Here is a 24,742-nt window from a genome sequence, read left to right on the forward strand (position 1 = left end):
CAATCACGGCCACAATAACGGATAGATATATCATTAATCCTTACTGACATTTACCGTAATCCCTTCCATCAAGAACACATGACATTTACGTACCCAATAGACAGTGAAATTACACCACGAAATTTATCGGTGAATTGTCGCATTTCTTTCTTCTTTTTTTCTAACACGATAAGAAATAACATAATAGAAGAAAGTGCGCCAGTTGCCAACTAGTGAAATAATAGTATAATAGGGGGCTCCGCCGCATGGTAGTATAGTTAGCAACGGCAGTCATTCAGCATCTCTCACCCACAAAGGTAAGATAATGTATTTCATCTTATCACAAAATCTCCTTTTATTTTATTACTTATTTCCTTTTCGAGATGATATGAGAGATCGAATGAAGGTATGTATCAGATGTTGATAATGATAGAATTCTATTTCAATAAAACAAGATTTATCACTGTGCAGTGTACATGACATACGGAAAGTATATTATTTATTTCAAGCTTAACTGAAGCAAACCAGTAATGACGATAGAATATGGGAATTTGTCTTGTATAAGTATATATTATTGAGTGAATTTGCAGTATTTCAGTAAGCTATATTTTCTCTCGTTCAGCACACATAAGGCCTTTTTTGTGTCGTCCCAAAACCCCTAACACTCGTTACATTGTTTCAAGTTGTATCATGGTCACAACAAAACACGATATCATCGAAGTTTGTACTGACATAAGGAGATTTGAGAAAAAGAGGTAACTTTTTCATAATAGAAAACCACTAAAGTACTTAATATGCTAGTATGATTTTAAATAACAAGTAAAACATTGTGGAAGTTTCAAATAAAATGGAAAATTACCTGACTACTCTGCAACCTATATTGTAATTCCAATGATCAGGGACATTTACTTGATTTTGTCTGAACCATATGAACAAATTAAGATGCATTTTCTTTTATATTATTAACCTGTAAGGTTATATTATTGACGTCTAGAATGATTTTAAAGACATTTGTCCCACCCAAGTTAACACCACATCATATAACGCGGACAAGTTGGAAATCCTTACCATGTCGTTCCAGCAATCGGCATGATTGACTTCGCATTTTACCCGCATAGAACGTGTATTTGATGTAATACTAAAAAGGCACATAAATGTTTTATGCACTTTTACAATTAAGAGGTTTATATAAAAAAATAAAAAAAATACGATGCGATTCGTAATTAATAAAATAAATCCTATAAGACTACATGCAATATATCAGAAAAATATCGTGCTCTGATTGGCGTATAGAAGTGTATCAAACTGTATGTTTCAACAGGTTCCAGTAATGTACGCGTAAAGAGCAAACATGTATCAGAGTGTATCAAAGTGTTAGAGGTTTCGGAAATGTTACAAAAAAAAAAAATCTTTAGTAACAGGTGGAAGAGACCGAGACGGAAAAATAAGAGAGAAGAGAACGAGGGAGAGCGAGAACGAAAGAAACATCACTAACGTTTCGATAGAAAAAAACTAAATTTGTCCCGCACTCCTCAAATCATCAATCCAACTCACCTACATTTGTCCATCCGGGAGTGATATATATACCAACGACCTTCTAAACGAAGATGGACAGCTGGAGCTTTTCCCGATGAGGAATTCTATACTGTTGCTTATCAGTCAAATGATAGGATTGACGATGCCGCTTTAACAAACGATATCAGTAATAATTTTAGGCATTTCTTCGTTTAAGGGAGCAAAAGTCTGGCGAACCATTCTACTATCTGGACAGGTATAAGTTAAGGCTTTCATGGTTACCATCTTTGCAGTTTATATAAACACAAATTACTATAGAATGATAAAGATTTCAGGAGGTTACATGATATGCTTTTTTATAGTATGGGTAAAGAAAAGGGCAAAAAATAAAAAATATATTTACATATACAAACATGTAGCTTAAACATAAGTGATTAAACCAGGTACCAGTTATTAATGTACCAGTACATATATCTACATTTTTATTCCTAAAACAACGAACTCGCTCAGCAAAGTTATCCTCATGTACTGGTAGAAAGCAGAAAAGTGTATGGTTGTGATTATAACTTCAATTTAGTTAGTTCGTAAAGATAGTGAATTTTAGTTAAAAAAGAAAAAAAAAAAAAAGAATACCCATATAACAATTTTAGAAATATAAAACCTATTTATACATAAGTATTAAGTGTCAACTGATTGGAACAACAAAAAACTTGACATGGAATGAAAGTGAAAATAATAGAATGAAAAATAAACTTGGCAAATCGGAGTGCTATAGAATCCAACGTGTGTTGCCAGTTATTGTTTTTTTTCCGAGACTGGACACACTGTAGTATTCCACCAGTCGAATCATTCGCACAATACGGGAATGGTGATCATGGATTTCCAGCTGTTATATACTGAAGAATTTTCTAGCTACAACAGCTGACACTGTTTACAAATGACACACGAATATCTGTTTATGTTTCTGTTATGTAGCGTGTTGGTCATTGTTAATATTTTATGGTTCTTTTTGTTGCCTTTGAATACTAACATTGTATTCATTTTTATAACAATAATTAGCTATCTACTACGGTGAGATCAAAGACTGTATAGAAATATATTTAAGTAGCCAAATTGATACATACACAGATATAGATACAACTAAATATATTAATACCAGCAAACCCTTTTTTCCCCACTTATCCGTTACCTAACATCGAAAAGGAAGAAAAAAACAAAGAAATCCTTCGTATCGTCCTCGTTTGGCACCAAGACGCCTATAAATAAACAAATCCAAGAATGCCACCTCAGTCGACTTCTGTTCTCGCTGCAGTCTACAATCTCTCTCCAGAATGGTAACCTCATTGCTTAATAGCGTTGTCTTTGAGTCCCTTTGGTACTGGTATGAATGATTATATTTATATCTATGTATCTTTTATCAGTCCATCTATTCATTTATATTTTTATCTTTTTATCCATCTATATATTTATCTCTACCTATAAATATCTATATATGTATGTATATGTGTGTGAGACAGCGAGAAAGAGATAGGAAAATTTTGGAGACAGTGAAGGCCGTGACCCGTTTTCTCTTCCTCGCTTAGACTTCCGACCAGAGAAGGTATTATTAAAGGCTGCAGCCGGTGATGATAAATTAGTTATAATACTATCAATGATGATAATGATAGAAAATAGTTATAATTATAGTGATGACTAAAAAATCTAGTAAAAAATCATAACGGTCAGTACCACCACGGTATACAACATATAATAACTTTAGTACAAATCTAACTATATGATATTCTTTATTAGCTACGACTGTTGCGAGTACTACCTCATTCATATAAACGTGATGGTTATAATTTCTTTCACCAAAAGTACCATGCAGAAAATATATATTTAGACATCTGTATGCATATATACATCCGTATGTGAACTATCTATCTTCTAAAATTATAAATCGACTTCAGTTAAATAAATGACATAAAACAAAAAACAAAAATCCATATTGCGATGCAGGTTTCTCGTGTCGTGTTCGCCTGCTTGGTCGTAATTCTGCTGGCTGCCTGCGCCTTGGCCTTTCCTGAGCCAAGCGGAGGATACGGACACGTAGGGCACGGATACGGACATGGGTATGGGGGCCACCCTGTGCCTTTAACCCATGGCGGTTATGGCAACGGATACGGACACAGGCCGGCGTACTGGTGAGAGGTAAGATGTTATGGAATATTGATCTCATTTTTTGTGAATTTATTTCACTTTTATCTAAAGGTTTATTTTAGTGATTTGATCTTTTTTATTTAAACCTGTATTGTATTATGAATACTAAATTGTCAAAAAACAAGATCATTCTCCCAGATTACTCCTTAATAAAAAATACCAACTTCATTATTTTCCCAAGCTGTATAATATATATAAAATATTTTGGTATTTTTTCATACTTTTTTTCTTCGCATCCAAACACAGAAAGAGGAGAAAAAGGACAAGAAAAGTATTTAAAATTTCCTAATTTTAATCTGGTCTTACTTCCAGTTCCAGTTAGAAGCCGTCCATGGATTCTGTCTCCAGTAACACGATAGGAAAAAAAAATTAGCAAAATAATGAAACGAGGGTCAAGGAACCAGCTCTTTCTCGCTTAAATCATCTTCCTGTTTGTCTAATTGGCGTCTGTCTTTTTTACAATTACGGCTGTATGTTTCCTGTAACAATGTATTTCATTCTTATCCCCCAATAAAGTTCGATTTTTCAGTAAATACAGAGAAATATATAAATAATTACGAATACCTTATGTGTGGTTCGTGTACAAAGTGCATGTAAAATGGGCAAAGAATCATCAAATATTAATCAGCCCACCTAAGTACTTTTCTTGACCTTGTCTGCAGTTCAGATTTTCGATTTTTGTCATCAGTGGAGGCTTTTGCATCATATAAGAAATGGTTGTTAGTGGTGAGTTTATAATCTGGATGAATGGCACTGCCGCCCTCTGAATAATGGGTCTCCAAAACATTTCAAGCTATTGGGTTGCTTGAGTTACTTGTGTTTGGATACATGCACATTTACATATATACACACATGCGTACACACACATATGTACACGCACACATATAATGTAGACATGAAATTGTGTTACGATTTTTTTTTTTTTTTTTTTTTTTTTTTTTAGAGACACTGAATGTAAATATTATGACTCCATGTTTTGAGTCACTGAAAAGATTTGGTTTTGTATAACGCATACTTATTTTCACACCTTATGGTGTTGTTTGATAATGTCAAACAACCATCACTGAAGAATTAAATCATATATTTCTTGTCATGGGAAGACATCTCTATGTCACACACACAGTGTTATATATATATATATTCATTCATTCACTTATATGTGTGTATATCTACGTGTGTGCATTTGTGCGTGTGTTCGATTGTGCGAGTAAAAAGAGACAGGCAAGTTATTAAACAACGTGCAAACCATTGTATTGCGATTTTTGGTAATTCGCATTTATTTTGAGTTTGCTTGCATAAACTATTTGTAAATTCATTTTCACTCTTTACCATGCTTTCTCTTTATTGTCTTTTCATCCGCATTGTAATTACCTCGTTTGACCAGCAACTTTTCTAATATTCACTCATAAGATTTTAATAAGACAGCACCCGTCTTGAAGCATCGTTCTTTGCTCAATGGAAATGAAAGCATCGTGTTCGCTGAATATGAAACAATACGAATGCATTTACAAAAAAATAATACTGATAGTGATAATAATACCCTGAGATATTCACAAGATTTAATACGTGCAACATGAATGTAAAGACTACTATATTGAAATCTGCAAAAAAATGTATATATATATATATATATTGAAACATTGTCCATGGGTATATCAGCAAAGGTAGAATACTATTAACAAAAATACACTGCCAAACTAACATCTACGTTCAATACAAATGACAAGAACATAAAAAAATGACAACCTGCGTAAAACTTTTCCATTCCTCCGAAACTAGCGGGCCAGGGAAGGGAAGCCTTGCAAAACCTGTCATTGCATACGATTTGTGAATCAAGGTCACGGGGTAGTCATGCTTGCATCATGTAACTCTTTATAGGATACACATTGCACACACACTGATACACATATACGGTATATATATACATATATACAGATATAGATACGCGTGTATACATATGTATATATATGCATGTGTGTATTTGACACATCTGTATGTGTATTTCAATACATATACATACAAATACACATAAATTTATTCATTTGCATATATCGGTACTGAGCCAACAATGTAATGATAATCACTGCAGCAAAAACGTATATATATATATATATATATATATATATATATATATATATATATATAATTAATCCGTGTTGAATTTTTACCGTAATCCCTTCCATCAAGAACACATGACATTTATGTATCCAATACACAATGAGATTACAGCACGAAATTTCCCGGTAAAATGTCGCTTTTTTCTAATACGATACGTAATGACAGACTAGAAGAAAATACCCCAGTTGCCAACTAGTCAAATGACATTATAAAAAGGGGTTCGGGCGCATGGCAGCATAGTCAGCAACGGCAGTCATTCAGCATCTCTCACCCACAATGGTAAGATAATGAATTTTGTCTTAGCACTGAATATCCATTTATTTTCTAACTTATCTTTTTTCGAGGTATGAAATCTCGAATAAAGATATATATCAGATCTTAATAAGACACGATTTATCACTGTGTGGTGTACATATATGGAAAGTACATTTTTCATTTCAAGTTTAACTGAAATCAGTAACGACGATAGAATTTGGAAATTTGCCTCGAAATTTTACTCTTGAATCATGGTATTTCAGTAGGCTGTATTTTCTCTCGTTCATCTCACTTAGTAACTGGTGGAAGAGACAGGCAAATAAGGAAGAGAGTGAGAGAGAAGAGAACGAGAGAGCGAAAGAACCATATATTACTAACGTTTCAATAAGTACATCCTCGCATTTCCACAATGCGATTAAGACCTGATATAAAAAAGGTAACCTAAGATTATCCGTCATAATAGATCCTGCAAATCCTCCTGCAGATTAATCGTGTCCTGCTGGTCGTGTTGGTGGTCGTAGTCCTGTCGGCTTCGACACTGGCCCTTCCTGAGGCAAGTCGTCGACACTTGTTCGGCCTGTACGGAGGTTACGGAGGATATGGCCTTGGAGGATTGGGCTACGGAGGCTATGGAGGCTATGGAGGCTATGGACACTTCCCATACAGTTACTACTACGGCTAGGTAAGATGAGGAGTCATGTCCAAGGTCTAATATGTATGGATGTCTCAATCTTGAGAATTGCTTTGCTTGTTTGTTTGTTTTTTTTCTGTTTTGTCAGTTGTACATAGCTTAGTGTGTTGTTGTTTTTTTGTTTTTTTTTTGTGTAGAAATAGAGAGGGGGTAAGATAGACTCAGAAAGTGTAAGCCCAGAGAAAATGAGATTAGAGAAAGTAAAAGCACTAGAGTAAAATAAAGAGATAGATACAAACTAGCAGATATCCAAAAGTAAAGACACATGCAAAATGATATTTTTTTCCCCCTTCACAGATCAACCAATCAACCATAGCAAAGGGTGCCGCATGTACTTAACCTCCATTTAAAGCTCGAAATCGTCAACTCAGTGCTACCTAACTTCGTCCAAAAACATTACAAAGGAAATACGATTCTTAAAAAAAAAAAAAAAAAAAAAAAAAATGTGGATCTAATAAATGTTTGGCTTTTCGTATACCTCTCTTTAATTCTCCATAACTAGTGTTTGTGTGCGATTATATACACACGCATGCACACATATTCATATATACATATACATATATATACATACATATTAATAGATATTTTATAAAGTAATGCAAATTGCCCCACAGGATCCATTATTACAGAATACATTTTCTCACAACTTTCAGAGATAGCGGACCTAATAGAGAGTTTACTGAGCAAAAAGATGCTTTACAAGTTTCATGACTGACACGAGTGTTCAAGTAAAAGAAATGTAATAATAATATATACTTTTTTTATATGTATGCATATCTAAGTCTATTCACATACACACACATGCACCACACACACAGACATGCACATATGTGTGTGTGTGTTCTCGTATATATATAGATATATACATACATATCTCATAAATATATATATATATATATGTATATATTCATATATATGTGTATATATACATATATATGTGTATATATACATATATATAAATGCGTATATATGTGTATATATATTTATACATATATATGCGTGTGTGTATATACGCATATTTATACATATATATGTGTGTGTATATATATATATATATATATATATATATATATATTTATATGTGTGTGTCTATGTATATATGTATGTTTGTGTGTCTATGTATATATGTATTTGTGTGTGTCTATGTATATGTGTCTATATATACATGTACATATGTGTATATACGTATATATATTTATGTGTATATGTGTGTATTTGTTTATATATACATATATATCGATAAATGTGTATGTATATATACATATATGTATATTTATACATACATAAACATAAATATACATATATATGTATGTGTGCGAATATATATAGTTATACATATATCTATATGCATATGTGTATGTATGTATATATATGTATATATTTACTTGTATATGTATGTTTATTCAATTGTATGTGTTTCTATATATACATATACATTTATGTACATATGTATATACGTACACATACATACATATATATACATAAATGCATACACGTACATATATGTATATATGTACATATATATGTATATATATATGTATATATATTTATGTGTATATTTATATATATACATATATATGTGCATATATGTATATATATACATATATAGACACGCACACCCATAAACCTATGAATATATATATGCAATATTACGCAATACATAAATATACACATCTATATCTGTGTGTATATATATATATATATTTATATATATATAGATGACCGTACTAAATCTAAGGCAGGGGAATCTTCCTTCAGGTTTCTCGCGTCGTGTTGGTCGTGCTGGTGGTGGTCGTCCTAGCGGCCGCAGCAGTGGCTCTCCCTGACCCCACGAAACGGCACTTGGGATACGGCTTGTACGGAGAAAACGGAGGATACGGCCTTATTATATATGGTTCTTATGTATTCATAATTTTCATGAGTACACATAGTTGTGTATATTGATGAATACACACACACACACATATGTGTGAGCAGGGAAAAAATATCCTGACGGTTAAGAGAAGCTTTTATTTTGGTACATTGTTCTTATATCAATATTCGTCAAAGCGACAAATACCCTAAATCAAGTTGGTGCTTTAGAATAATTCAAAATTTAAAAAATCAAATGATATACATAATGAAAAAATTATATCATATTAACAATAATGATGATATTAGTAATAGTGATAATGGCGATAATATTGATATTAATAATAATAATAACAATGATAATAATAATTATAAAGATATGAATAACGAAGTAAACTAAAGCACAGAAGAGCAGACAGAACACAGAAAAGGAAACATACACGCCCTCTGTCTCAGGGCATCAAAAATTTGCTAGCCAAGGGAACCGTTAAGAATTAATAATGCAGATTAATATTCATTGCAATTTATCATAAACTATGTATGATTCCCTGCGAGTTTTTAAATTCTGTAGAGCATAGAAAACTTTAGATGCAATGTAAGACTCGTTCAGTAAAATCAAGATGTAAACCATATATTATTTATTTATTTTATAAAGTAAAATACTGTATTGGTTCCCTAAAGTATTATTTACACATATGTAAACATCGAATCATTTCATCTTATATTTTAGAGCTTTAACGTGTATTTTTACTCGCCTGTACAGGATAACAAAATATTGAGAAAGAGTATCACGATAATTTGTTTACAAAGGCTTTTCATTCCAAGCGTGTCTGAAAAGGTTGATATTAAAAGTGAGTTCCTTTAACAAAAGACCAATGGACTCAGACATCTAAAACCCGTCGAGTTTAGATCTAATAATGAATATACATATAAGACTGATGCCTACAGTAAAATCAAATACATTTTACTTTAAAGAGTCTGCAGCTCCGTAGAATGCAACGCCGCGATTTATAACAAAGCAAAGGCCATCTTTAAACCAAAGCCGGTTCACGCCTGTTCGAACACGACAGAGCGGCATTAAAATTTCGTCAGGATCTGTGAATCGGTCAAATCTCGTTTTCTTCATTCGCATCATGATCAAAAACTATCACAGAACTTATTCTTTTCGTCTCAATCAATAAGTAACTTGAGCAATTCCGTCGCAAAAATATATAACGTATGTAGTTTAAACGCTGTATAAAATCACATGCTGTGACGGGCCCAAAATAACTCAAAAGGGGTTGGGGGGGGGGGGATATGGGGGTGCTGGATGTGCTATAAGATCTAGAAAGATATTTAGAGGGGCGAGAGGGGGGGGGGGCGTGTTGCTCTGTGTTGGGTGAGGGAAATGAGAGGAATGGTAGCCAGTATCTGACACATCCTCAGTAATATTAATGATAATGATAATAAGTGATAATAAATACGATGATAATGATAATGATAGTAGTAATACTAATGATTATAAAAAATAATAGTGTTAGTAACAATTATAATAATAATAACGATAATAGTAATGGCAATAATAATAATTATTATGATAAGAAAATAACAGTATCATCAATATTTATAATGATAGCGATACTAATAATGATAATGATGATGATAAAGATAATGACATAACTAATACAATAAAAAATACCAATAATGAATATTTTCACTCCAGTCATCGAGGTTAGCATTCCAGAGCCATATCCTACGCATTGCGGACTAAACTGTAATGCTTTTATTCTGATTAATGCTGTGGACATGACACCTGTAGTCCGTTGGAGGTCCAGGCTCTCATTGTTTCAGTAAGGTAAAACGTATACATATACATATACCTAGTGGAAAAGATATGCATGTAATTTCCTTATCCTGTATTACCTTTGTATGCGTACAAATCACCTTGCTATGGGAGGGGGGGTCACCCTTTGGATCCGGCTGTGTGCTTGTGCGTATATATAAATCCATATATAGAAGTATAAATACATTATATATACATATTAGAATTCATATCTTCACAATACACGAGATGTATTTAACCGGTTTCTTTTCCGACAGATACGGCCTTCGAGACAAGAATTGAGTAGGCGGTAAAACATTTATCAGGTTGCTATATGCATTTTTCCAACCCCGGTGATTCTGATTCATATTCTTACTCATTTTGGGTATTTATAAACAAAACAATGTATATATAATTATTATGATTTTGTATTCCAATATACCGTATACCTATCGGGAAAATAAATTACCAAAACCGTAAAAAAAAGCTAGCCATCAACCGCGGCAATTCCCATTACGTCACAACAATGGGCGGAGCTTAGTGACGTGTCTCGTCTTCGATCACGAGATGTCGCGCGACACCCTAATACCCACCGGAAAAGATGGCAATCTCTCTGTATATACATATATGTGTATATAGCTTTATATATACTACTGAATAGACATCTTCATATATTCTGTATATATATGCTATATATATATATATATATATATAAAGTATTTGTGTATACTATATATGCACATATATGTATGATATACAAATGTATAAGTGTATATGTACAGTATGTGTATATATCTATGTATAAAGCTATATATAACAATACGTATAGTGCATATATGCAGACTTATTCATACTAATGAATGTATATATACATTCATATATGTTTATATAGTATATATATTCATATGTATATACAATATATGTATATTTATTCTTATATATTCATATGCATATACAATATATGTATATATATTCTTATATATATACATACATATATAATGTATGATATATATAATATATATATAATATATATATATATATATTATATATGACAGGCCGCTAGGACGACCACCACCAGCATGACCAACACGATGCGAGAAACCTGAAAGAGGGAGAACTTGCCTATAGTTAAAAAAAAAAAAAATAAAAAAGGAATGGGAGATTGAGAAACCGTATACAATAAAATTGATTAAGAATTTAATGAATATTCGATAAATTTGTATCCTGAAGTAGATGATCAACTGAAAACGTTATTATTGATCAACGGAATCGAGATTTTTTTGTTTATATATAAAACAAAATTATATATACAAGGTGTGCACGAATGGTATATATTCAAAATGTTTTAAAGGGTGCAGAGAGTGGCCTGTTACCATATTCGAGTTGCTGCATATGCGAGTGCAAGAGAAGACTCTGTCGCCGCCACGATGGCCTTGCCTTATATACTCTCAAATTACTATTTGGCAACACAGGGCTTCCCCATACCAGGCAGGCAGTTTCGGAAGGAAACTTTACCGAGAATTTCCGACAATATTTTTAGCAGATGTGACAAAATTATAGCATGTAAAGCATCTTTTGATAAATATGACTATGATCAGTGATATTGTGTATTGTATTGCCATCTGTTTTGGGGGAAAATTGTAGTTGTTAATATCCATATCCAAATCAGAGATAGTGATATCTGCAAAAGACAATTTTCCTAGACAGAATATAAATAACCAAAACACTGATCGACACAAAGGAATAAAAACGTTGATACATAATCGCCATAACTAAATTGCAGACGAAACCGGGATGCTATGAACTGTAACTGATGTTTTATGTATTATAATTTTGTGAAATAAGTATCATCTGCGGAACTAATGCTAAGCCTCCAACTACTATTTACGTACACTTCATATTCGTTGATGTCAATGCACAGAAAGAAGTGATCTGCGCACGAAGGGTGGCATAGCATACTCTTTCCTGGGACGATCAGCTGTTCTTGTGCTCTTCCGGTCTCGCGAATTCAGACTTTAATGCCGCTCTGCCGTGTTCGACATGGCCTGAAACGGCTTTGGTTTCCTTTGATATAAATCACGGTTTTGCAATCCACGAAGCTGCAGACACAGTTCAGTAAGATGTATTTAATTTTACTGTATACATTTTTTTTTTTTTTTCAGTATAAAGTCGATTGAATTTTAATGTCCATATTTCGCACTCACATTTGAAGCCGCTCTGCAGTGTTAGAACAGCCGTGAACCGACTTTGTCAAAGAAATGGATTTTCCTGAGCTATAAACTTAGCTCTCGGTTAAATATATTAAGTATACTTCAGTTCAAAACTAGACTGAGTTTACATATTTCATTCTGACTGAATTGAATTTTCGTTAAAGGATTTCACTTTTAATATTAACCTTTACAGAAATCCGTGAAATGAAAGAGAACCTCATAACTAAAGGTTTTGTAACGAAATTATCAGTGGTACGGTCGTAACTGTTATCAGTGACACTACTTTACACTCTTTTGCTATCTTATAAGGGCAAGTAAAGACATACGTTAAATACAGTATAGGATGAAATAATTGTTGTTTACAGAATACTTTAGGAAAAGAACACACTATTTTACCGTATAAAAATAGAAATGAAATTAAAACGAAAATATATGGGTTTATATAGCAAAAGATTGAAATATGAACCTGATTTTATTGAATGTGTCTTAGATTCTACAAGTTAAACATTTAGTCTTCTATACTGATGTGAATGGCCATGTTTTTGCACCTTCATCGATTATCTGCAGTAATTTTCGCCTTGGGATAAAGCAATGGTTTTTAACCCTTTAGGAAACTATGGACCCCCTTCCCAAAAATATTCACTTTTCAAGTAGTGTATAATGTACTTTAATTAGATTTGATTGCCATACATGTATAAGGTAAACAAAGAAACAATCTAAAAATACAGGTGTTATTTTTTATCTGATCCTCACGGACCCCATGCAACCGACCCGTAGACCCCCTATTGTTTCATGGACCCTAGGTTCAGAACCTCTGTGTTCTGTTTGCTCTCCTGTGCTTTGGCTTACCGCTTTATTCATATCAATATATATTTTTTATTATTATCATGGCTGTTATACTACTAATTACAATAATACTGATACTAAATATTCCTTTTTGTATTTTTCTTTGTGCTCTATATTTGATTCCCATTTCCGATTTGAGATTTTTTTTTAATGATTTCCAAGATATCTGCCGGTTTGAGAAATGATACAAGAACAATGCATCACATTTCATCAAAATATAACCTCTTCGAATTTATAAACGTTGGCAGTCTGATGCACATCTCACAGACTTCCCTATAAATATATTTTCAGTGTCATGGTAATTTTGCACAAACACATATATATGTAAGTGCACACCAACGTCAAATGATATGCAAGTAAGACAGAACCATATTTATTATTAAAGTTTATTATAAAGAATGACATCATATCTCGCAGTGTAAGCGAGATAGTATAAAGTATATTACATAAATATCGAACTATTGTATCCACTCAAATCTCCGACGACGATTTTTTAAGAGTTTGAAGTCGGAATTAGCTTCGGAGTCGGAGGTGAGAGATGCACCAGTGTTTACAGGTTTCATCACAGCCTGGGAAAAAAATGGAATTCATTATTTCAATTATTCTGTTTTAAAAAATGGTCAAAGGATGGAAGCATAAAATCTTAAAACAAACATATTAAGCAACAGGTGAATAGGACCTCACCTCACCTATCCGTAGTAGGATCCGTAGTAGGGATAGTGGGATCCATAGCCGTAGCCTCCATAGCCTCCATAGCCTCCCAAGCCAAATCCTCCGAGGCCGTATCCTCCGTATCCTCCGTACAAGCCGTATCCCAAGTGCCGTTTCGTGGGGTCAGGGAGAGCCACTGCTGCGGCCGCTAGGACGACCACCACCAGCACGACCAACACGACGCGAGAAACCTGAAGGAAGATTCACCTGTTATGTCTGTTTATGGCGTTTATTGAAATGTCGAATTATGAATATATAATAGGTAACCTGACAGTATATAATAATAAATAAAAGTTATCGGAATGTGGCTAGTAAAGGTAAATTAATAAATGAATAAATCATAAAAGACTTGGTCTAGTGTATAATCACAGTCAAAGAAAAATGTTCACTACCATGATTGCAAGAACGAGTGCAAGAGATGACTGTGCCGTGGTTGAAATGGCCTTGCCTTATATACTCTCAAATCACTGCCTGGCAACTCAGGACTTCCCCATCGCAGACTACTTCGGGAATTTGGAGGAAGTTATTTACCGAGGATTTCCGATTATTTCAGTAAGAGGGATTAATACTTTCGTAATCAACCAATAAAAGCAAACTATAGAGATTAGTTGCTTATAATAAGATTTACTTTTGTTATGCTATCTTATTTGCTAGTATTATTACTATAATGAAAATGATAATGATATCAATAATAATGATAGAGATAATGTTAATAATTATGATAATGATAATAATTATCATTATCATTATCATTTTAACCTTCTCAAGCTCTGTTATCGTGCTCATCAAGATATATTATGAATGCATTACTTCCTTCGTTATGTGTGGCATAGAATCCTGACTGTTATATTGTATTCTCATCTCCAATAACACTTTCATTAATGTTATAGATCATTACTGCTACAAAAGCTAAATGGCATGCATAAATTTATAGATATGTGTATACATGTATATGCATATATATAAACAGACATATGTATGTATATATATGTACAAACGCATATATTCTGAACTTAGAAAATATATTTTTGCCGTACAAACTTTTGAAATCTAGCAGAAAAAAAAAATCTTAGTATAATTCTTATCTGCAAGGACAAAAAAAAAATATCTTTATAAAGATCAGAGTCATCTGTCGGGCCTTCTCAGGAACAGAATGCTTTATCTCATTCAAAATTATAATCAATTTAGTATATTTCCGTTTGTCTTCGTATTTTGGCATGATGATTATCGTTTTAATATGAGCTTTAAATCAAATCACACCTTTATTGTCTATATAAATTGTATAAATGTATATACAAATCTGTATATATATGTGTATACAAGTATGTATATATATGGATGCATATGTATATATGTGAATATACACATATCCATATATATACTTATGTGTGTGTGTGTGGATTATGTATATCCATATATATAATGTACACACATACAACTTATGATATTTATACATCATATACTGGTTATATATATGTATATATACATACATATTAACAGTACAGACATATATACAGTATACATATATATACATTATATGTATACACAACACCTATATATACACACACGCTCACAAATATTTGTAAAAATATACATATATATGTATTAATGTATACATACACAGTACATAAGTACACACTGTGTATATATACAATTATGATATGTATGTGTGTGAGGGTCATTTTCTCCTAATAAGTTCGTAAAAACACTTAAACCTTGGCAAGGGGAATATATATCTTCTGCCTCCTCGCTGTTAGCATGTTAGCAGCTGAAGCATCTAAATAGCTATTTATAAATTTATATACCTATATTTATGTATGCATTTGTTTACAGCTATGTGTACAAGTATATAGATAGGAAATTAGATGGGTAGCTATATAGTATTCACTAAAATAGGGACCATCTTAAACACCATCTTTATAAGATTGTGTTTAAAGTAATAAATACAAGTCTGGACTGGTGTTCACTGACAACCTATGGACTTCGTCGACCATGTTTACTTGGTCCTTCGTTATCTGAAAAAATAATATTGTGATGTTAAGAAATATTTTATAATAATAATTAGAAACCTCATGTTAATGATTATAACAACAGAAGTAGATACAGATAAAATTAAGATTCCAGTAAATGACACAACATAAGGATTGAGATCCTACCTATCCGTAGTAGGATCCGTAATAGGAATAGTGGGATCCATAGCCGTATCCTCCATAGCCTCCGTACAAGCCGTATCCCAATTACCGTTTCGTGGGGTCAGGGAGAGCCACTGCTGCGGCCGCTAGGACGACCACCACCAACACGACAAAGACGATGCGAGAAACCTGAAGGAAGAGTTATCTGTTAAGTTATGTATAATATGGGTATAGGAAGATTCACACCTTGTATTTGTTTATCCTAATGTTGGGGAAATAAAAATTATGAACAAATAATAAACTGTAAACTATATATAGTCATAACTCGCATATAGTAAGATAAATTCATCATATGCTACTAACATTGTTGAGATGTAGATGCCAATGCTGAACTAAAGGGGGGGGGAGGGGGAGGAAACCTTAGTTTAAGGATGGGGAGGAAAGCTAAGGGTAGCTAGCTACCTGAAAGTGAAGGAAGAATGAGATCAAAGTAGGGGGGCGATACCCCTTGCATGGTGTTTTCTTTTGCTCCCTTGGCTTTGCCTTATATACTCTCTAATCACTGTCTTGCAACTCTGGACTTCCCCATTCTCGGCTAGTATTTTCGGGAATTTGGAACAACTGAGAATTTACCGAAGATTTCTGGGCATGCTATTCCATTACGTTATTTAGCAATCTTTAAGAAATCTATGACTTTTAATTATGTCTGCCGACTTTCCCTTTCTTTCAAATTTCGTTAAATATTCCGAATTTGTCAAATATCTTTCAAAAATAATTACAAAAATTTATCTTTCCGTCTGAATTAATTAACAAGTAAGTTTAGCAAACTCGCAATAAAAGAGAACCAATAAGTTATAGATTTATATATACGTTCGGAATGTGTCATCAAAGTTGCCAGTGTCCATAATGCATGTCCTAACACACTTTAACACAGCGTTGTTCCATACTGTATGCAGTGGCAGACCTAGAAGTTTTCAGAGCTGAATGTGTAATAAGATGTACAGTGATGTACTGAGGGGGACGAAATATGATGGGAATGATGGGAAGACTCAGATACAGAATCCACGATAATAATGATACTGATAATGATGTTAACTGTGACACTTTTATGTTGATTAATTCAGTGAATATGTAGTAAGTAGTAAGCTGGAGGTCCAGGCTCTCATGGTATGCATGAAATTGAATACATTTTTGTTGCAAAGTTTGGTACAACTGTATTGTTGCTTAACTCTTTTGTTTGTGCACTCAAATTAATATACGAAGGAAGGAGGGTAGGGAAGGTCGTTGATCGGATAAGCTGCTGTGGTTGTCTAAATCATGTATATATACATACATGTATATGTTTATATGTATATACACGTTTAGTTTCAGTTTTTATTGTTTATTTTCTTCGTGTCCATGTTCCTATGTCCATTTTTATATACACATATATTCCTACATCTATATTCATACATATACTTACATATGTATGAATGTATATATATTTGTCGGTTTGCGGTACCGCAGTGCTGTTAGTCAGTTCATACTAAGAATGATAATGATTGAAGAGATAATAGTAGTGTAATTGATAGCAATGAACTATACTATTCATCGCGTTTCTGATAATAAATAAAAAACATTTTACATTGTCTCTTACATTGTCTCTTATGTGACCAGTGTACTTCTGTATAGCAGTTTTACATTGCACGTACTTGTGTTTGGCGGTTCACGAGCGTTCTCTGGGACGACGATCCCTTTCGTGGCTAGAAGTCAGCTGAGTCGACGACTGTGCGTAAAGGGATATGCTCCTCATTTATGAATGAATGAAGTCGGCATGTTGGATTTAGTTGGGGTGCGGGATGGGGATGGGGGAAATGGGGAATGCTGGATATATTATAAAATCAAGTAGAATAGTTAAATGGATTGTGGGGGGTCTTTGTGTGTATATTTACAAAGCAAATTTATGTATACATATATACACTATATATATGTTTACAAAGATCTCCCGCAGAACCTTTAATTATTCTACCTGATTTTATTACGTATCCAGCGCCCCCATCTCCCCCATTCCCATCCCCTACCCCTTTGAGTCATTTAGTCTTATATCATCATGTGGGTCAAGAAAGCGACATTTGACAGATTCAGGCAGAAAATTTTAAGGGAATGAAAAAATAACACAAATAACTGAAACATATTTCTTTTATGATTGTCAAATATGATTATATATCCCATTTGGTGAAATAGCATGTCCGGATATCCTCGGAAAAGTCCAACTTGTTCCCGAAAATACTAGCTTAGGTTGGGGAAGTCCAGAGTTGCCAAACAGTCTTTTGAGAGTATATAGTGCGAGGCCATCGCAGCTACGGCACAGTCATCTCTTGCACTCGTTCCTGCAACATCACAACCATGGTAGTACAGTTTGATTGTTTTTAGTTTATTGACTTTGATCAAACACTGGACCAACATTTTTTATAATTTACCTAATTAATAATCTGTCTTAAATCATAACGAAAATTTTAATTTACAATTAAATAATAATAAGCTATTTTTCTATACCTATAACATTCCGATATATACTAAACTTACCGTAAACAGATGTAACAGGTGAATCTTCCTTCAGGTTTCTCGCGTCGTGTTGGTCGTGCTGGCGGTGGTCGTCCTAGCGGCCGCAGCAGTGGCTCTCCCTGACCCCACGAAACGGCACTTGGGATACGGCTTGTACGGAGGATACGGAGGATACGGCCTCGGAGGATTTGGCTTGGGAGGCTACGGAGGCTACGGAGGCTACGGCTATGGATCCCACTATCCCTATTACGGATCCTACTACGGATAGGTAAGGAATTTGACACCACTTTTCTATTTATTTTAAAGTGTTATATCGTGAAACCTTATGCAAATTTTCTCTTGAAATATATAGTACTGAAGATTTTTTTTATCGTTTTCATATTCCTTTTGCAGAGGATGGTGCATCACGTGTTAAGTTATCTCTGTATCTTCGTCTTCAGTATAAATGTTCTTGGCGGAGTGGTGGCAATTCCTCAGGTTTTTTGCATCTGTATCCATGATGATAATAAAGAATTTCTTCTATATTTTTTCTTTCTATTAACATGGCTAAATGTTGCGATATGAATACAAATATGTATAAATATATATTTAGATGTGTCTGTGTAATATATTAAATGTAATACACATGTACACATGGATATATATACATATATCAAGATATATATATTGTATATACACATGAATATAAGTATATAATTATATATATACATTGTATATACATACATGAATATATATAGTATAAATATAATAGTATATATATGTATGTATACATGCATTTTATATACATCACATGTACAGATTTATGCATAGACATATATACTTATACATTTGCATATCAGCTTCAGAGCTTCTGACGAAATTTAAAGGAAAAGAAAAGTCGGCAAATATAACCAAAAACCATAAATATATATATATTTTAATAGACTGCCACATATCGTGAATATTTGCCCCGTTTGATGAAATAACACACCCGGAAATCTTCGGAAAACTCTGACTTGTCCCAGATTCCCGAAAATACTAGCCGAGGATGGGAAATTCCTGAGTTGCCTGACAGTCAATTGAGAGTATAATACAAATGTGGCAATTGCTTGAGGTTTTTGCCTTTATATTCATGGTGTTAACATGGCTAAATTTACGACACACACATATGTAAGTACATATTGAATACCTATACCTATACACACAGATATATGTAAATGTTTATAAATGTATATATACATATAAATAGCTAAATATATGCATATAATTTCCGGTAAACTTTATGTTTATATGTACGTTTTTTTTTTGTTTTGTTTTTGTTTTTCCTTATTGAAACCTACAGTTTACTAACGATATCCTGCAATTTCCATAATGGCTGTGAAATGCCTCTGGAATGTTTAAAATCCCCAGTGATGGAGATAACCCCCCCCCCACCCACCCACCCTCTCTCCCCTACCCACTGGCTCGTGGCTTCGTGCTTTTGCTGTGTGTATGTTCATTATTATTGTCAATATCATTATCATTATTACCATTGCCATCATTTTTGTTATTGTTATTATCAATATTGTTATCATCATCAGTATTATTATTACTACTTTTATTATAATTATTGTAATAACTATTACCGTTTTATTATCATCTTTGTCATTACTATTATCATTATAATAATCATTATCACTATTATTAAATTATCATAATCACTATCATTACTATAATTATCAATATCACCATAATTTTTGTCAGTATATTCGCACTCTTGTTGTTATTATAATCATATTTGTTGTAACTATCATTATTTTCATTAACATTATAATGATGCTTATCAATATTGAGAATGTATCTGATTCTACCCACCATTTCCCCCCCCCCCCCCCCCAGATCGCCCGCAGCCTTTCTAATTATCTTACGTGATTTTATAGCATCCAGCACCCCCATATCCTCCATCCCAATCCCCTATCCCTATCCCTCTCCCCTATCCCTTTGAGTCATTAAGTCTTTGAGTCGGATGGGAGTCAAGGAAGCAACATTTGCCAGATTGAGGGAGTTTAACCAAATTTTAGGGAAATGAAAAGTTAGCACGAATAACTAAAAGAATGCATATATTTCTTTTATGATTGCCAAATATCATGATTTTATGTCCCGTTTGATGAAATAGCACGTCCGGATATCCTTGGTAAAGTGTAACTTGTTTCAAATTCCCGAAATTACTAGCTTTGATTGGGGAAGTCCAGAGTTGCCAAACAGTCTTTTGAGAGTATAAAAGGCGAGGCCATCGCAGCCACGCCACAGTCATCTCTTGCATTCGTTCCTGCAACATCTCAATCATGGTAATGCAATATGATCGGTGTTCAGTTACTGAATTTTATTAAACACTAGACCAGATTTTTTTTTTTTTCATTCATCTATTAATCTATCTTTAGTCATGCCGATAATTTTCATTTACTATTGAAGAATATTAAGCTATCTTTTTCTAAATATATATCACATTCCGATATTTACTTAACTTGCCGCAAACAGACATAACAGGTGAATCTTCCTTCAGGTTTCTCGCGTCGTGTTGGTTGTGCTGGTGGTGGTCGTCCTAGCGGCCGCAGCAGTGGCTCTCCCTGACCCCACGAAACGGCACTTGGGATACGGCTTGTACGGAGGATACGGAGGATACGGCCTCGGAGGATTTGGCTTGGGAGGCTACGGAGGCTACGGAGGATACGGCTATGGATCCCACTATCCCTATTACGGATCCTACTATGGATAGGTAGGATCTTAATCCTTAGTATTGTGTCATTTACTAGAATCCTAATTTTATCAATTGTTATAATCATCATGAGGTTTCTGATTATAAATTAATATTTCTTAACATCGCAACATTACTTTTCCAGAGTAAACATCTTTAGTGTCACATGGACTTCGTTTCCTGCCTTTCAGCTGGGTCGACGAAGTTGATGAACACCTCCTATCCATCCCTGTATTTTTATTCTTAAATACCATCTAATAAAGCTTTAACTCTATATGCTGTTATCACTTCCCTATTTTAGGGAATCCTATATAGCTACCCATATAATTACCTGGCTGCATATATGTACACATGGCTGTTATTAAATAGATTACGAACTTATTAGGAGGAAATGGCCTACACTCATAAATACATACATACATATATATGTATATACATATATATGCTGTGCGTATATATATACACATACATACGTATATATGTGTGTGTAATGTATATAATGTGTGAGTGTGCTTATATATGCACTGTATGTATATATATGTATATATGTACATAATGTATAGATATATGTACCGCATGTATATGTGTGTGTGTGTGTGTGTGTGCATGTGCATGAATGTATATAGAAAGATCTACCCAGTATATTATGTATGCATTTATATATCATAAGTAATATATATGTACATTATATATATATGTACATATATACATACTCTACACACATATATCTGTATATATGTGTGTGTGTAGAGTATATATACATTTATATAAATATATGCATACATATAATATGCATATATATAAATATATTACTTATTTAGATATGTACATAATATAATGGGTGTATATATATGTATATGTATATATACACCTGGGTGTTTATATACATATATATATATATTCACATCTATACATATGCATCCATATATACACATTTGTATACATCTGTACATACGCATCCATATATATACACATTTGTATACATATATATACAAATATAAAATAAATACATATATATAAACTGGTTTGGTTTAAAGCTCATATTAAGACGATCATCATCGTGCTGAGGGGTCTCGTACGACGATTACCAAGATAGGAAAATCGAAAATTTATTAAAATGATATAGCAAATTGTATGGAAAATTTTGCATAATAAGACAAAGCATTTTGTTGTCAAGAAAACCCGACAAAATGACCCTACAGAAATTTACTGTTTAATCATTGTAAATTAGGATTATATGAGCAAGAAGGGTACTTTTTTTTGTGTGTGTTTTTGTTAATTCTGAGAGATTTTAAATGTTTGTATTGCAAAGATAAATAAATTTTCTAAGTAAAGAATATACATGTATTTATGTAGTTTATATATAAATGCATATATATATATATATACATATATATGTATGTATGCATATATCGCTCTTTTCACAGTGTATCTATATATATGTACGTATAAAACATCTCTCTTTTCACAGTTTAAAGAGGCCCTCAAGGGTACAAGACTTCTGTTTCTCAAAATATCTGACTTTTTATTTATTTTTTTATTGTTATATATATATTTTTTTTCAGTAATGATTTATACCATTACTGAAGGTGTCAGTGGAGATAAGAAAATAAGGTAATTATTTTATGGCACAAATACGATAATAAAGTAATTCATTCATAATATATACTGATGAGGACGCTAATAGACCTTGAGAAGATTAATAATAACCATGATAAGGATAATTATTACTATCAAAATTAATATTATTATCCTTTTTGTTGATATCATTAGCACTATAATGATAGTAATAATAACAGAAATGAATACAGCAGAACAAAATTAAATCTCATTACAAGCAACCAATCTCTATAGCTTGTTTTTACTGGTAGATTACGAAAATATTAATCCATCCTACTGAAATAATCGGAAATCCTCGGTAAATAACTACCTCCAAATTCCCGAAGTAGTCTGCGATGGGGAAGTCCTGAGTTGCCAAGCAGTGATTTGAAAGTATATAAGGCATGGCCATCGCAGCTGCGGCACAGTCATCTCTTGCACTCATTCCAGCAACATCTTAGTCATGGTAATAAACATTTTTCTTTGACTATGATTATACATTAGTCCAAAGCTTTTATCCTTTATTTATGCATTAATTTATCTTTCATTGACTATATACTACTAAGTTACTTTTTCAATATTCTAATTCTATATTTTAGTAAACTTTTCTTAAAGAGATGTAACATATGAATCTTTCTTCAGGTTTCTCGCGTCGTCTTTGCCGTGCTGGTGGTGGTCGTCCTAGCGGCCGCAGTAGTGGCTCTCCCTGACCCCACGAAACGGCACTTGGGATACGGCTTGTACGGAGGATACGGCCTCGGAGGATTTGGCTTGGGAGGCTACGGAGGATACGGAGGATACGGTTATGGATCCCACTATCCTTATTACGGATCCTACTATGGATAGGTAGGATCTTAATCCTTGGTATTGTGTCATTTACTAGAATCCTAATCGTATCAGTATCTATTGTTGTTATAATCATGAGGTTTCTCATTATAAAATAATATTTCTTAACATCACATTACTTTTCCAGATAACGAAGGATCAAGTAAACATCGACTTCGTTTCCTGCCTGTTCAGCCTTGTATTTATATTCTTAAATACCATATAATAAAGTTTTAACTCTATATGCTGTTATCTCTTACCTATTTTAGTGAAGTCTATATAGCTAGCCATCTAATTACCTGGCTACATATATGTACACATGGCTGTAAAAAAAGCATTACGAAATGGCCCAGACACACATAAACACACATATATGTTTATACACATATATACAATTTACACTTATATATATTCTGTGCGTATAGATATACACACATATGTACATATATACATATGTGTGCACTGTATATGTGTATATGTACTGTATGTATATATGTATATATAAACATAATGTATACATATATGTACTGTGTATATGTGCGTGTGTATGTATATACAAATATACATCCACTATATCGTATGTATATATACATATATCATAAGTAATATATACATGTATATTATATACATTACACATACACGCATATATGTGTATATATATGTGTGCAGAGTATATATATTTACATAAATCTATTTATATATAATGTACATATATATTACTTATATAATTATGTACACAATATACTGGGTAAA

At 33.1% G+C, this 24,742-nt stretch overlaps 5 long non-coding RNA genes across 5 annotated transcripts; 4 read left to right on the plus strand and 1 right to left on the minus strand.

Moving 5' to 3' along the window:
- Positions 1–2,802: 2,802 nt before the first annotated feature.
- Positions 2,803–4,223, plus strand: LOC125035808. Its single transcript, XR_007115842.1, has 3 exons — positions 2,803–2,828; positions 3,493–3,684; positions 4,006–4,223. It is a non-coding gene; the product is annotated as an uncharacterized LOC125035808 (long non-coding RNA).
- A 9,599-nt stretch (positions 4,224–13,822) lies between these two features.
- LOC125036074 lies at positions 13,823–14,605 on the minus strand. The gene is made up of 3 exons (XR_007115860.1): positions 14,569–14,605; positions 14,150–14,367; positions 13,823–14,034 (listed from the first exon to the last, which is right to left on the minus strand). It is a non-coding gene; the product is annotated as an uncharacterized LOC125036074 (long non-coding RNA).
- Positions 14,606–18,631: 4,026 nt separating this feature from the next.
- LOC125036073 lies at positions 18,632–19,376 on the plus strand. Its single transcript, XR_007115859.1, has 3 exons — positions 18,632–18,696; positions 18,908–19,120; positions 19,246–19,376. It is a non-coding gene; the product is annotated as an uncharacterized LOC125036073 (long non-coding RNA).
- A 1,417-nt stretch (positions 19,377–20,793) lies between these two features.
- On the plus strand, positions 20,794–21,839 carry LOC125036075. Its single transcript, XR_007115861.1, has 3 exons — positions 20,794–21,158; positions 21,374–21,586; positions 21,711–21,839. It is a non-coding gene; the product is annotated as an uncharacterized LOC125036075 (long non-coding RNA).
- Positions 21,840–23,594: 1,755 nt separating this feature from the next.
- On the plus strand, positions 23,595–24,231 carry LOC125036076. Its single transcript, XR_007115862.1, has 3 exons — positions 23,595–23,630; positions 23,807–24,010; positions 24,138–24,231. It is a non-coding gene; the product is annotated as an uncharacterized LOC125036076 (long non-coding RNA).
- The last annotated feature ends 511 nt before the right edge of the window (positions 24,232–24,742 follow it).

This window comes from Penaeus chinensis, chromosome 20, assembly GCF_019202785.1.
Source record: "Penaeus chinensis breed Huanghai No. 1 chromosome 20, ASM1920278v2, whole genome shotgun sequence".
Taxonomy (NCBI): domain Eukaryota; kingdom Metazoa; phylum Arthropoda; class Malacostraca; order Decapoda; family Penaeidae; genus Penaeus; species Penaeus chinensis.